The sequence below is a fragment of the Equus caballus genome, chromosome 11, assembly GCF_041296265.1.
Source record: "Equus caballus isolate H_3958 breed thoroughbred chromosome 11, TB-T2T, whole genome shotgun sequence".
NCBI lineage: Eukaryota > Metazoa > Chordata > Mammalia > Perissodactyla > Equidae > Equus > Equus caballus.
The window spans coordinates 10,000,571-10,014,807 of record NC_091694.1 but is presented as its reverse complement, the minus strand read 5'-3'; the positions used below and the strand labels follow the sequence as shown (position 1 = coordinate 10,014,807).

General features: G+C 37.6%; 1 long non-coding RNA gene across 1 annotated transcript; it reads right to left on the bottom strand.

Annotated features, from left to right (window-relative positions):
• Positions 1-8,975: 8,975 nt before the first annotated feature.
• Positions 8,976-11,667, bottom strand: LOC138916115 (uncharacterized). Its single transcript, XR_011422849.1, has 3 exons — positions 11,434-11,667; positions 9,506-9,560; positions 8,976-9,207 (listed from the first exon to the last, which is right to left on the bottom strand). It is a non-coding gene; the product is annotated as an uncharacterized lncRNA (long non-coding RNA).
• Between the last annotated feature and the right edge of the window lie 2,570 nt (positions 11,668-14,237).

Here is a 14,237-nt window from a genome sequence, read left to right as displayed (position 1 = left end):
TGTTCCCAAAAGAACAGCATGCAGTAGTTGGCCCGAGGAACCTACTCCTCAACCCCCAAATACTGTCCCAATAGCCAAAAGAAAAAGAAAAGAAAACTTTAAGACTTAAGTAAAGTTGTTGAAAAACCAACTTTGCTGGCTGGATTTTCCCTGCTCTTCCATTCACACAGTAATAATTGGATAGTTTCTGTTAGAGTCAACCTTTTTTCCAAAGATCCCAGCCTCCCGCATCTGGTGAGTGTGCATTCCTAACCTCTGAAAGAAATAATATAAATATTTTGTAGGCATTGAAAGATTAAACCTTCATGGATATTACAAAGATAGGGCTCAGACAAAAGTAAAGAGATCTGTTCAAAATTACCTTCTAAATGGGATATGCCTTCAATGAGCTGATAATCGATAATGGAGCCCGTAAAGTAGCAATTGGACATTCGAGGTGAAAAAGAAAGTTGGTAAGAAGAATGAGATGGTAAATCTTCCGGGAATTTTTAAAATGTGGTCTGATTATACAAAATATAAAAGTGAACTCTTATTCTCTCAGAGATATTTGTGGTTAACTGGTAGGCTGCTTGGAGTTTCAATTGTGGTTTCTTTATTCTTGCTCATCCTTAAAAAATGTGATGAGTGTAATAAGCTTTACATCTATTCTCAAGGCTCAGTGTATACAAAAACTACACAGCTCCTATCTGGCAAGCGTTCCTCCCACTTCTGAAAATTTCCTTCATCATTCAACCCAGTGCCTGGCGTTCCATTTTCTTCCCCAATCACCGGTGCAGTTTCTTTGTTCCTCTTTTTGTAAAGTAGTAGTATTTATTCATGTGATTAAAAACAAATAAGTAAAAGAAGAAAAGGAAAAGCCTAAAAATAAAATGAAACAATCACTTTATGAAAAGAAAGGACTAAGCACTAGGCATGGTTGGCTGCTTTGTCTTTTTCCAACTTGATTTTTCTTGATAACCAAGCAGACGTATGTGTCACCAGATGTTATTGGTAAAGCATAAGAACACTGACAAGACCAAATGCTGGCAAGAATGTGGAGCAACAGGAACTATCATTCATTGCTGGGGGGAATGCAAAACAGTACAGCCACGTTGGAAGACAGTTTGGCCATTTCTTACAAAGCTAAACATACTCTTACCATATGATCCAGAAACTGCCCTCCTTGGTATTTACCCAAAGGAGTTGAAAACGTATGCCAACTCAAAAACCTGTACACAGATATTTAAGGCAACTTTATTTATAATTGCCAAAACTTGCAAGCGACCAAGATGCCCTTCAGTAGGTAAATGGATGAATAAACTGTGGCACATCCAGACAATGGAATATTATTCATTGCTAAAAATAAATGAGCTATCAAGCCATGAGAAGCTACAGAGGAGACTTAAATGCTTGTTACTGAGTGAAAGAAGCCAATCTGAAAAGTCTACCTGCTGTACAATTCCAACTATATCACATTCTGGAAAAGGCAAAACTATGGAAACAGTAAAGAGATCAGTGGTTGTCAAGGCTTGTGTTGTTAGAGGGGATAAACAGGTTAAGTATAGAGGATTTTTAGGGCAGTGAAAATACACTATATGTTACCATAATTATGGGTACCTGTTGTTAAACTTTTGTCCAAACCCATAAAATGTACAAGACTAAGAACAAAACATAATGTATGAATAATGTATGTATGAGTGAAATTCACCCATAGTCCCACCTCCCAAGATAAAAGAAAAGAACTACTAACATGTTGGTTTCTATCCTTCCAGAAATGTGCGCATACACAGAAGCGCACACACACACATACACAAATGCACAGGGTATCTATTAGCGCTTTCTGCACAAGAAACCATCCCAAAACTTTGTGACTTAAAACAACCATTTATTTAGCTTACGTTTCCCTGAATCAGCATTTTGGGCTGGACTCACTTGGGCGGTTCTTCTGCTGCCAGTAAGTTAGGCGGTTCTCTCCTGGAGATTACCTAGGGGTGACTGGGCCATAAGAGTCTCATTATCCAGAAGGCTTGTCCAGCCTTATTCTGATGGCGGCAGTAGCAGGGTTCCTCCGAAGAGTAAGCAGGAAAGTCCAACGTACAAGTATTTTCTAAGTCTCTGATTAATTCATTTATGCCAGTGGTGTATTGGCAACACAATTCACGTGGCCAAGCCAGAGTCTAAGCATGGAGAAATAGACTTCATTATTTGATAGGAGGATTTGGTTTGGGAGAATATGTGGCCACATTTGCAGTCATTCATAATCCTGCCACCCACGGGGTGGGGTACCACTAACATCTTGGTTTATATTTTTACCAAAATGCAAAAACCCACCCTAATTAAAATATGTTGTAAGTGTATCCCCATATCGATACATATTTGTCTACCTCATTGTTTTAAGCAGCTGCAGAGCATTGCCCCAGTTAGCTGCAGTGTAATTTGGCTTATCTCCTGCAATTCAACTTTAGAACATCTCCAATTTTTCACTATCAGGCTGTCGTGAACATCTTTGTGCATTCGTCTTCCCATCTATTCGTGATTATTTTTTTACATAGCCCCTCAGCCAGCTTATTGTCATCACCTTTCAAAGCTCTCAAAATGCAGCCTTTGTTCATTAGGAGACATGAAGAAAAGAGAGTGAAAAGGATGGAAATAAAGGCCAGGCTAAAACCTTGGTTATTTATCTCAACTTGTCATCAATACCAAAAATAGTTAAAATGAAAAAGTAAAAATGAATACAAAGATAGCTAAAAAATCGTCATGGAATCCTACTTGTATACAAGGAATAATTTGTAAGTATATTCTCAGCTTATCCACTTCTAGTGCATTTAATATACTGCTTCCAACATGCAATACAGAACCATTTTTCACTTCTTCTGCTGGCATCAGCCTAGGTAGCTGGCCCATTTCTTTTAGCAGTCTGCTGTCCCCTTCTTCATATTGTTGGGACAGATGTGTTGATGTTCTGCGCATCCTGAATCAACTGCCTCCAATTCTTGCTTGGTCTGGATACCCAAGCTTGCCCAACTTCACTACCTTTCCCATCTGACTCCAGAGCCTAGAAGAACTCAATTCACCCAGTTTAGTTTTACTGGCAATGATAATCTTGGTGTCATGGTTCAGTCTCCCCCTTTGCTTTTGGGCCTCCTCCAATTCATTAAGTACGTCCTCATCACTTTCTTCCATTTCAAGAACAAGAGAAAAACCATAGCACTTCATGTTCACCTGTAGGTTGTGGGTACCTAACAAGCAAAACAGGAGAAGAAATAAAATAAACACCTTATTATAGTCAGGCTGGATCAGGTCCAAGGAGATGTCTAAAAGCTTTTGTCTGCAGAAAACTGAACTCTCAGGGCTGATAATGTTGACTGGATGTCACAGGTATAATAAGAAATAAAGTTCTTTAAAAACAAACTGCAAACACCATAAAATCGTATTGTTTTCAACTTCCCTCTTTAGTGGCTTTGTTATGCGTGTGCATTACAGCAGATGTCCATGCCAACGGAAGACAAGAATATTCTAAGCTTGTCATGTGTTTGTACGTGACTTCGGGAATGGAAGCTGCACACGTGAATTTTTTGCTCCTGCAGCGTAATCGAACAAGTAAGTCTGGGAGAATAAAAAAGTGAAGAGTTTGAAAGATATGTTTCAGTTGACTGTTTATCTTCATTGCTCGATAGCTGCATTTTCAGGGAAAAAAATTCCATTCTTTTCATTTTGTGTTTTGAATTTTCCATGGCTATGTTTTAGGCTCCTGGTTCCTAGTTTGTTTGGGTTTTTTTCATTATTTTTGCTAAAGATCTATGGTAAGACAGTGCTCTACTGGAGAATTAAATTTGCTCTCCTATAAAGGATTCCTGTATGGAAAGATCAAGACAAAACTAGGATAGAAGACCTAAAATTCATTTGTGAGCTAGGGTTATAAGATTACAAATGTCATCAAGATTTATTTTAACCTGAATAGTTATAGGATGGAAGTCATAAAATAAATCCGTGATTTAGTTATTATTTCATATTCAAAATCACTATAAGGTTTAGAAAACAACTTTGCTGTTTGAGTTGTCATTTACCAGTTGTCAAAATCTTGTTCAGAATAAAATTAAAAGTATCAAAGTCTCTGGTCAGGTCCCTGATTATTAGTGCTTGGCATCTAGGGGATCTCATTTTCTCCAAGGGAAGAAGGAACGCCTCCGTTCATGGAGAAATACCAGTTTCATTTTAAGCATGACTATTGATGTCCATGGCAAGTCTGCTGACTGAAAAGAAAGTGTTTATTGATTCAACCTTTCCATAACCCTCTACTAAAGTAAACATGTCTGAGACAACTAAGCAAAACATCAAATTTCACTCAACTACCATGTGACCCTCTTCGCTTAAAGAACTTGGCATGGGCCACTACAAAGCCAAGGTCCCAGTAGTACAGAGGACCTGCATTTTATATGGTATAGTGGTCCTCCACACCGCCAATTTTCTCTCTCATAACCCTGAGCGATTCCTCTTGTGTCCTTCCTGATGTCTTCTCCTATCTTCAGTTCATTATTGGTGGCTAAAAGCTTAGTATCACCCTCGTTATAATACTCTCGCAGTAAGTGTCATTTTCATCTTGTTGTAAGTTGGTATAAACATCTCTTTTTGAAGATGAGGAAGTAAGTCTGCACAGTTTCATCGTTTTGGGGAAGTTTCACCTTGTTGACAACGGTGTAATCATGCCTTACCCATGACTTCCAGGTCTGATCCAAAACAAAAATATATTTCCAACACCAAAAATCCCCAACTGAACATCATCTCAATCTTTGCTGAAACTGATTTCATTCAACATGGGGAAATTAATGAAATATCTTCACATTCTGTGTTATAACTTTCATGGTATATCCGTCATCACTGAGGCAGGAAATGGTGAAAGACATGTACATATGAGAGATAGCATTATATTTGTATTTACACTTCATTTATTCATTCAACAAATATTATTGGTCATCCACTATGTGTGAGGCAACATACTAGGTGCTGAAAGCACAATGATAAACAAAACACGTTTTCTAAAACTCATAGTGCTAGCTCCCCAGGAGAGAAATACAAAGGTAGTATTATGCTAATGCATCTTTGAAGCATATGTGTTTTATTCAAGAAAGGTATGTTTTGAGTTTTTCTTTCTTACAGTGAATTTTAGTTTCCACTGCTCCCTAAAGCAACTCTTGGAATAAAATTGCAAGATTATGTCATCCTTATGGTGGATGATGGTTTTCTTTTTATCTTCTATTGCAGTGGAGCCATGTATGCCACTAATCTTAAAGCGATATAAAACTACAAAGGTATAAATTAAGAAAATAATCTTAGGACATACCTTCTTGTATATCATTTTAGATTATACTTTTTGGGGGGGGTCAGAGTCTATTTTGCATAGTCTGCTTTTCATGATGGAATTGTAATAAATACTCTGAATGAGATTTAAGAGACTTGGGTCAAAAATAACATCTTACAGCTTGGTCTATATAGAATATCTGGGTATAAAAGGATAAGTTGGTAATAGAATGATGAAATGCTGAAAACAATTTTAATTTTGTCCTCATTTTTCAGTCATGTATAACTGAAAGCATCAGTGGTCAATGGTATAACAGTTGTACCAGTAGCCTGTGTGCTTCTCACATGGAATCTAATAAAGATGCCCAGACCAGAAGTCATTGGGGGAAATGTAGAATACAATTTGGAGACATTTATCAAATCTCCACTTTAAAGGAGAGGCAGATCATGTTTTACTCTTTTTCTTTTATTGTAAATCAGGTAGGTTCTTCTTTGAGTCTGCTCTAAGCGACGTCTGGAGGAGTTAGGGCATGTAAGAAAAATAGCTATAAACAGCAGGAAGATTTAGTTTCAGTATTTTGTAAACCTCTCTGGGAACTTTTTCAAGGCATTATTAAATAAGTATGGTTAACATAGACTAGTAAGATAAATGTTTTAGTCAATTTTTCTGCTCTATCACATTCAGTACTACATTCAGAAAGTTTTCTCCCCAAAGTCCAACTCCCTAGGAAGCAAATCATGGTATCTTGTCCCCACACCACCACTTCATTGTGAGTGAATCAGTATTGGACATTCGACCCAAGGTGGTCCAGACCAAGTATCCCACTACCAAAATTGGTATTTAAAAAATATATATATATTCTGAAATGCATCTGCCTAAGTTAGAATTAAGATTCTACCTCTAAGTATGTGACTTCTGTCAAGTTATTCAATTTCTCTGTGCCTCAATGTCCTCACCTACAAAATGGCATGATAATAGAACCTATAGGTTATTGTTGGGATTAAATGAAAGAATGTATTTAAAGAGTTTATAAAAGAGAATGGAATATACTAAAACCCACTAATTATGGTTATAGAGTTGAATTATGTTGGCACGTGAATGGAGAAGAAATAAAAGGATTAGGGTGGTACTCTCTCTCATATGTGGGGAGAGAGAAAGAGAGGAGGGAAAGAGAGAGAGAGAGAGGAAGAGAGAGGTGACCACAGAGACAGAAAAGACTTGAGTAGTCACAGAGAGAGAGAGAGAGATGAAGAGAAGAGAGAAAAGGGTCTGAGAAGAAAACAGATGCCACACTCAAATATAGATAATTTGAGGAGGGTTTAGTTAACAGGGTTTAATAACACCCCTAGGCCTAAAGGGCGGGGGAAGAAAGTAGTTATTAGAACTGGAAATGAGAGATTCCAGTTACTCCTCATATGGATTGGCTCATTCCAGGAAGACATAGCCTTTGGTTGAAAGATGTTGTAAATGGAGGTGAACCTACAGAAGGATGTTAAATATCCTAACCTTCTACCAAGGCTCCCCATTGGCTGAATCCAACGAGAACCCAGAGAGCAAGAAAACAGTGTGATGGCATCCATAAAGATCACCCTCCAGGGGCAGAGAGCTGATGGAGAAGGGTAGAGAGGGCAGCTGGAGGATCTACGTGGAGGAAATCCTGCACAGAAGCCATCTGGGCACAGAGAAGAAACATATACAGTTCGAAAGACCTCTTCCAGTTCTGACACTTCCTGTCTTTGGATTTTATGCAATATCCTTGCATCTTTCTAACACATTTCCTTTTTAGCCTGAGCTACAATGAATGATTTTCAATTATTTCTAACAAAAGCAGCTTTGGCTTAAACAGAAAAGTTCTGGAGACTGCAAAATATGAGTCAAAAGTCTCTGGGCATAAAATCAGAGGAGAAGGAGTGTCAGCAATGTCTCACTCACCCATGATTCTTTCAGATGAAGCAATGCCAGGAGCACACACACAGCAAAATTTTCATTTATCACTGAACACAATGGTCACGCTTTGGGCTTTGCTTAGATATATATTTGGAGAGGAACACTGCATCCTTTTTGGATCATAAACTCTTCCTTTTAGAATAAAGAAGTCACCTATGCCAAATGTTCTACTTTAAGCCCCAAATCTTACAATTCTAGTGAAGACTGTCTCTGCTTTTGTAATTTAAGATTAAAATTTTTCCTGTTGCTAACTTGTTGTTGAGTTAGGGAGAATATTTGACTTCCTATACCCAAGCCCTTAAGAGTGAGAGAAATTTTCTCAAGAGGTAAGACATGCTAAAAGGTAAACTGTAAAACAATATAAACACTATTAAAAGTGGTCAGTGTGGCCCAATAAGGCTGTGAAAATAAGTAGATAGGTGGCAACATTGGGATCTGTAATTACAGAATAAAGGGAGCTGGAGTGAGAGAATCGCTCTTAGAGATAATGAAAACATGGATTAGAACAGGTTTTAATCTATTAATGAAACAGAAGTCCTGTAGAGCAGACATTTAAGCTGAGAAGGAAGGGGAATCAGACGTAGAATGAAGACAGAGAAGGGTCTGCTTAGGAAGGCTCATGCTGGGTCTGAACGTTGTACACAAGTAATTTTTCTTTGCAAAGCCAATGGCCAGCCCAAAATTGGCCTATGTAGGAAAGAAGTTTAAAAGATCTCCCCATTGGATATTAGTACACAGGATTCTTCTACGGCCATTTAGATACAACATGTGCAAGAAGTAAAGTTAGGTAAGTGTTCTGAATTTAGGGAGTTCTTTTGAGGTTCTTAATTAGGCCTCAGTTTAATGCAGAATTGCTATGAGCTTTCTGCTTGGTCAGATGGAAATTTAACAACTTCATGGCTGCATGTCTTTACACTCATGTTAGGATTTAACTCTCGGAGGGCAATTCTATTTCCCTCATTTCCAGATTCTTTGGGGTTCCTCACCATATCTTCCTAACTGTTGATGTAAGAGTTTCAAGGAAAAAATACTGTCATGACCTTGAGCATCCAATTTTTCATTTTATCTTAGTCACAAACTAGAGAAGGTAGTTTGTCTCCTTAGATATGTGGTTATCAACTTAGGGAGGTTTTTCTCCACAAGGGACATTTGGCCACGTTTATGATGCCCCTGCCTAAACGTCTCAATACAGATGGTAACACTACTGATTTGAGGACGGTGATATGCTTTCTTCAACCATTTATAATTTTCTTAAGCTTTCGATGGTTTTCTTTCTGTTTGTTGAAAACACCTTAAATGGTTACAAAAATTTTGTCAGTATCAGGGATGTCAATTTTTTTTCATATTGATATTTCCTTCTGGGATGAGGCAGTCAAGCTATGCTAAAAAACCAGTGTCCACATAAATCAAAATATTTTTTGAGAAGAAAAAAAATACTTCCTGTCGTTGAATGGATGCTACAGAAACATTGTAGAGGAGAATATGCCTTTTATTTCTAAGCGTAGAAATCTTCAATAAAGAATCAGATAAGTTCTTCCTTTAGAGATCTGGGAGAAAGTAGGTGTGATATACTGACTATTTTAAGTGGTGCAGAACTGAGATTGGGAGAAATCATCACTTTTGCCTCGTTCCAGATTAAAGTAGTCCAGAGCACCATCATTAAGCTTTGATAGCACAGGGATCATAATCTTAAAAGCAGATTAGGAATACTCACTACCCAATAGCAACAATCAAGCCATGACAACTATGCTTGAACTCTCCACTTTTATTTAATATCTCTAGGAAAATTGGAGAACATCAGGTTACTGGTGTCTAAGAAGTTCATGCGATTAAAGATGTCACCATCTCCAGTTAGCTCACTTCTTTCCATGTTTACTATTACCTACATATTACTTTTAGGACTTATTTTCCAACTGTGACACTATCTGGACTCATCTCTGAACGTTCTCCAGACTTCCTTCAGCTCTATTCAGTTTATGAGCCTAGAAAGAACAAAAGTAGAACAAACTCAATCCAGTGAACGTCTACCTAGTACATTACGGAAGGCTGGGTTTATGACTTCTCCTTGCTCTGCTGCCAAGAAGCTCTCCTAAGCTTCATCAAGACACACACAGAGTTATATTAATATATTCACAGAACACACACACACACACACACACACACACCCCACTTGATTTTTTCACATTGAAGCTTTCTTGGGTGAGAACCATACTTGACTAATTATACTCTGTGCCCATCCCCCACAACAAAAATTTCCAAAGAAAACAGTTGAAATCTTACCATTGCCAGTGTCTGGATGAAGCTGTCCTGAGAATCATGCAATAAGCAGCTCCCTCTGTGGGGGGGAAAGAAAGTGATTATGTCGTATGCAAGGCCTTTAAATTGAGGGAGAATTAACTCAGCTTATAATAAATCACTGTTGACATCCTCACTAAAGACTTCATGCTCTCCCAAGCCAGGGGGAATTTTTAGCTGGCCAAGAAGGAAACTCTACAAATGCTGGCTATTATTTGCATGTGCAACCTTCATATGGGAGCTTCTGAAGGGTTTTCCCTATACAGTCTGAATAAACTCCACAGAGAATAGCTACCTTACTAAAACAAACAAAGATTGATTAATAACTTATTGTTATATTTTACAATTGAGACTTTGGAAAATGTGTAACAGCAGGAGCCCCTGTCTTCACCTCTCCTGGTTTTAACTTACGTATTGGTCTTTCACTGAAGAAAAAATCAAAGTAAAAAGATTGGGGAGAGAAATCCCTCCTTTCATGGTTTGAGGAAGAAAGACATTTGTTTCCTTTGTCCTTTTCAAGCAATAATTACTGGTCTACCAACTTTTATGAAATTTTATATTCTTTATAGCACATAACTTGATGTCATATATTGTCTTATTTGCTCCCTGCAAAGTCCCAGAAGAAATAAAGGCACTTCCTGCGATGTATATTTTCAGGTAAAGGAAATTTAATCTGAGAAGTGAAGCGTCTTAAGGACATCTGGGTAAGAGAAGGTAGAGGCGGGAATTTATCTGAGCTGCAGTCCAGAGCCATTCTCGATCACATAGAAATACTTCACCAAGAGGATGTGTTTCTTACTTTATAGAATCAAATTTTTTACCAATGGTATTTATTGGAAACATAAAAAGTCTCCAAGTGCTGCTAAGCCTTCACTAGAGTATTTTTTTTCGCCCATATCTATTATTACCAACTTTGATACTAGCCATACAAGGTGATTTAGTGAAAACTGGATTCCTCTGTATTCCCAAAAGAGTTTGAGCCCATCTCTGGGTGAGATTAATACATTTCAGTGTTATTTTCTGGGGCGAGGTGGGGGAATTGATTCAGAATTTGGTATAAATTAAATGTGTATGAACAAAATTTGAAAGATGTTTCAAAATTGGTAAAATTTCCTTCACTTGATAGGATAATCCAGAGAATAGTAAGGAAAAGCCAGAATGATTAGAGGTCAGCCTGTATTAATTGGGTAAATTTGCCTATTTTCGCTTAATGTGATATTAACTTGAGCTAGTTTATCATGCCAGGACTTTAATAATTTTATTGACAGGCCATTTTGGATAAATTAAATTAAGTGACGTGACCATAGACAGAAAGACACATATATATTGTAAAAAGGGGCGTATGTAGAAATCTCAACTATTCACTTAGTTGAACTTCATGGTTTCTACTGTACAACTTCCAAACGCAAACAATGGATATCATTCAAATTCTGATTTTACGCAAACAAGTTAAGCAAACAAGTTAAGAAGCAAATTGAGTTTTTAAAAGATAGTCTAATTTTAAATAATATATATACATTTCCAGTTAGTTACAGCAGTTAAATGTAGGGTGTATGTAGCTCATTGAGTCCTAATTATTATTTTCTCTTGTGACACACTGTGGCATTTTGGGGAACTATTTTGGCATCAGGGCATTCCTAAGCATAGTCACTAGGGTCCTATTAATATAGTAGGGTATTTTTAACTTCGGATTCAGCTTTTGAAAACCACACTGCTTGAAGTGTCCCCTTACAGAAAAAAAATTATTATATTGAAACATGACCCCATCTGTGCATGTCTACCCAAATCTTTGGCCTATGAAATGAGCATTCAACTGATAGAGATAAATATGCATTTAATTTTGGTAAGAGCCCCCACACAAAATAAATTTTATATAACAGAAAGATTTTTATGTATCAGAATCATTTTCTTACCTCTTCTGGAGGGTCTGAGAAGCACTGACAACAGCACAAATGTGACATGAGTATTTAAAGAAAGGATGAAATTGCCAGAGATTGAAAACCACACTATGTACACCCAGCTCCAAATACCACATGACAGAATATGATGGGGCTACGCAGTCACAGCAGCAGGCTCCCAATTATGATTTGCTTGGTTGACATTTCTGTGTGTGTATGCGTGTTTCCTCTCTCTTCCTCTGCAAGGCATTCTACTCAGACAGCCAGGGTAACAAGTCAGACAAGTTCTCCTGCAAACAAACTCAGTACTGTTCATCAATCACTCTTTGCACTTTGAGAATTTACTTCCTCCTGAAAACCACTTGTGAAATGAACCATTTTTCCTCTTCTTCACCTTGGGGAATTAGAACCGAGGGAATCACCACGCTCATGGTTATATATTGACATTTTGAGACAAGGGAAATTAAAAGAAGCAATTCATCTGGATGGGTCTTCAATTCTGCCAAGCATAGATAACACTGGTAATACAAGAGCCCTTAATCACCAACAGTCACTTAATTGGTTTTCACTTTATAGCTTTGTATAATAAATTGACAGCTGAATCCTAGGTACATCACAAAATCAGAGGCTAATTCTCTTGCCATCTCAATAATCCTAAAAATCCAAGAAATAGGGAGACTCTACACAACGATGACTCTACATATCGAATTTCATGCAAATCACTCAAAGTAGAGCCACCAAATCCCCCCTTCAAATGTTATTTTCACATTACAGCAGCTTTTCCCAAAGTGTGTGATAATAGGTGTTCATTGAGCAAAGAATCCTTTTGGGGAGATATGCACACAAAATGAAACACTAAACAAAATTTTAACAGATTTGTTTACCACCTAATTTCTCTTTTCAGAAGCTTTAATCTGTTGCTCTATTCTGCGAATTTCTGGGGGGATATCATTAAGTTACTGTTTCAAAATTCATTTGAACGCCCCTCCCCAGCCCCGAGCTTTTGGCTTCATTAGTAAACACAGCTTTAGGCAATTATATCAAGCTGATTATCCAATCTCAAGTTTGAAAAAAAAAACACACATAGATTGGTGAAGAAGATCATTAGAATTAGGCATAATTATACCACCAATTAATAATAGCTAATATCCTGATGACCATATAATGAGACAACTAAAATAAACAGGAGTAATTTGTAATATGTGATGGGCTGGTGCCATTTTGGGTAGTAACAAACAATTCTATGAGTTCAGTTCTGAAGTATTGCAGGGTTCACAACACAAAAGAATTTCTGTTCTTAAAGGAAGGCCTTTAATCATCCTCAAAACTGTAAATACTCAGACATTTAAAACTGAAACTTGGGTGAGACTTGAAAAGTTACCTAATACTGTAGCTTCCTCGTTTTGTGGCAAAGGAAACTGAAATTCTGGGAGACCACTAAGTGGTTAGCATGTGGTCAGTTAGTTGTCTTTTTTACAAAAGAGGATAGAACCCAAATCACTCATTGTCACCTAAAGCTAATATCAAGCCACGCCTAATATATTAAATATTAGCAAGTGATATTTATAATGATGAATGAGTTTGGTCAACCTTTATACCTGTGATAATGGTTACAATCTGGAGCTGAGTATATTCATTACTTACTATAAACCAAAACCTCATTCTTGGGTGATATTTTCAATTATTCAATTATACAAGAAGTTGTGGAGGACACTTTGGGCTTCCCAAATCTCCTTTCAGTGAAGAACTTGTTGCCCCAGAAGCTGGGAATGCTGTTGGCAGATAAGCCTGGATACTTAACAGCACCCTTGGGAGCCATATAAGAGCCTGAAACAAAAGCAAAACTATGTGCCCCTATAAACACGTATCAAGTATCTTCCAATATTTTGAACTAAGTGGAAAAAGTTAGTTAAAGCTCTCCAATCTAAAAATCAAAAATAAAAACATGACTATACATAGACTCTTGCACTGCCCAATCTGTTTGCAACCATTGTCAGCTGTCAGAAATCTGCCCAGTAAAGACTGAACACCTGTGGAGACCTGAGACCCATCGACTAATTGGAAACGACTGTTTTCATTACAGAACCATCAAAGAAACAAACAATATCTTGTCTTTATTTAAATTTTGATATTTTGTTCCTCGTGGATTCTTTTGCATAAATTTTGATTCTTTAAAAAAAATATTGCATTAAAATATTAGTTATTTTGATCACTGAGTTTTTGGTACCCTCTTAAATTTTCTACCAGGGACACTGCCTTACTCGCCTCATCCGAGTCTGGCCCTAACACTCTGACCCTGTAGAGATTGCCTCAGTTGTGGAGAGCTGCCTCACCAAGGTCACGCTCTTCCCAAGTAGCCCACATCCAGTAACTGACCAATGTGGAAGGAGCCTGGCCATCCACGCCCAACTGGGGCCAACTCTGAAGGGTCATTCTAGCTCTAGAGCTCTGTACAAGGTTAGCTAGAGCTGATGTGGGGACTGAGTTATAACTGGACTCCTCCCTTTGTCCACTCCTGCTTCCTTACTCTCCCTTCCACAGGTGTTGACCTCAAGGGCACTTTATAAAAACTTGCTGCCCACTAAGATCCATCTTTGAGGATGCTTCCCACAGAACTCTGTCTGTAACAAATATCATGTTATATTAGCTAATATTTATTGAGCACAAGCCAGGTTCAATACATGTTGACATGTATTTTTATTTTACCCTCACAATAAATCAGTAAAGTGAGCATTATAAGAAGCACAGAAATTTTTTATGGCATTAAAATCAGTTATGCACAATGTAATATCCTTTCAATGGATAAAGTGACAAGAATA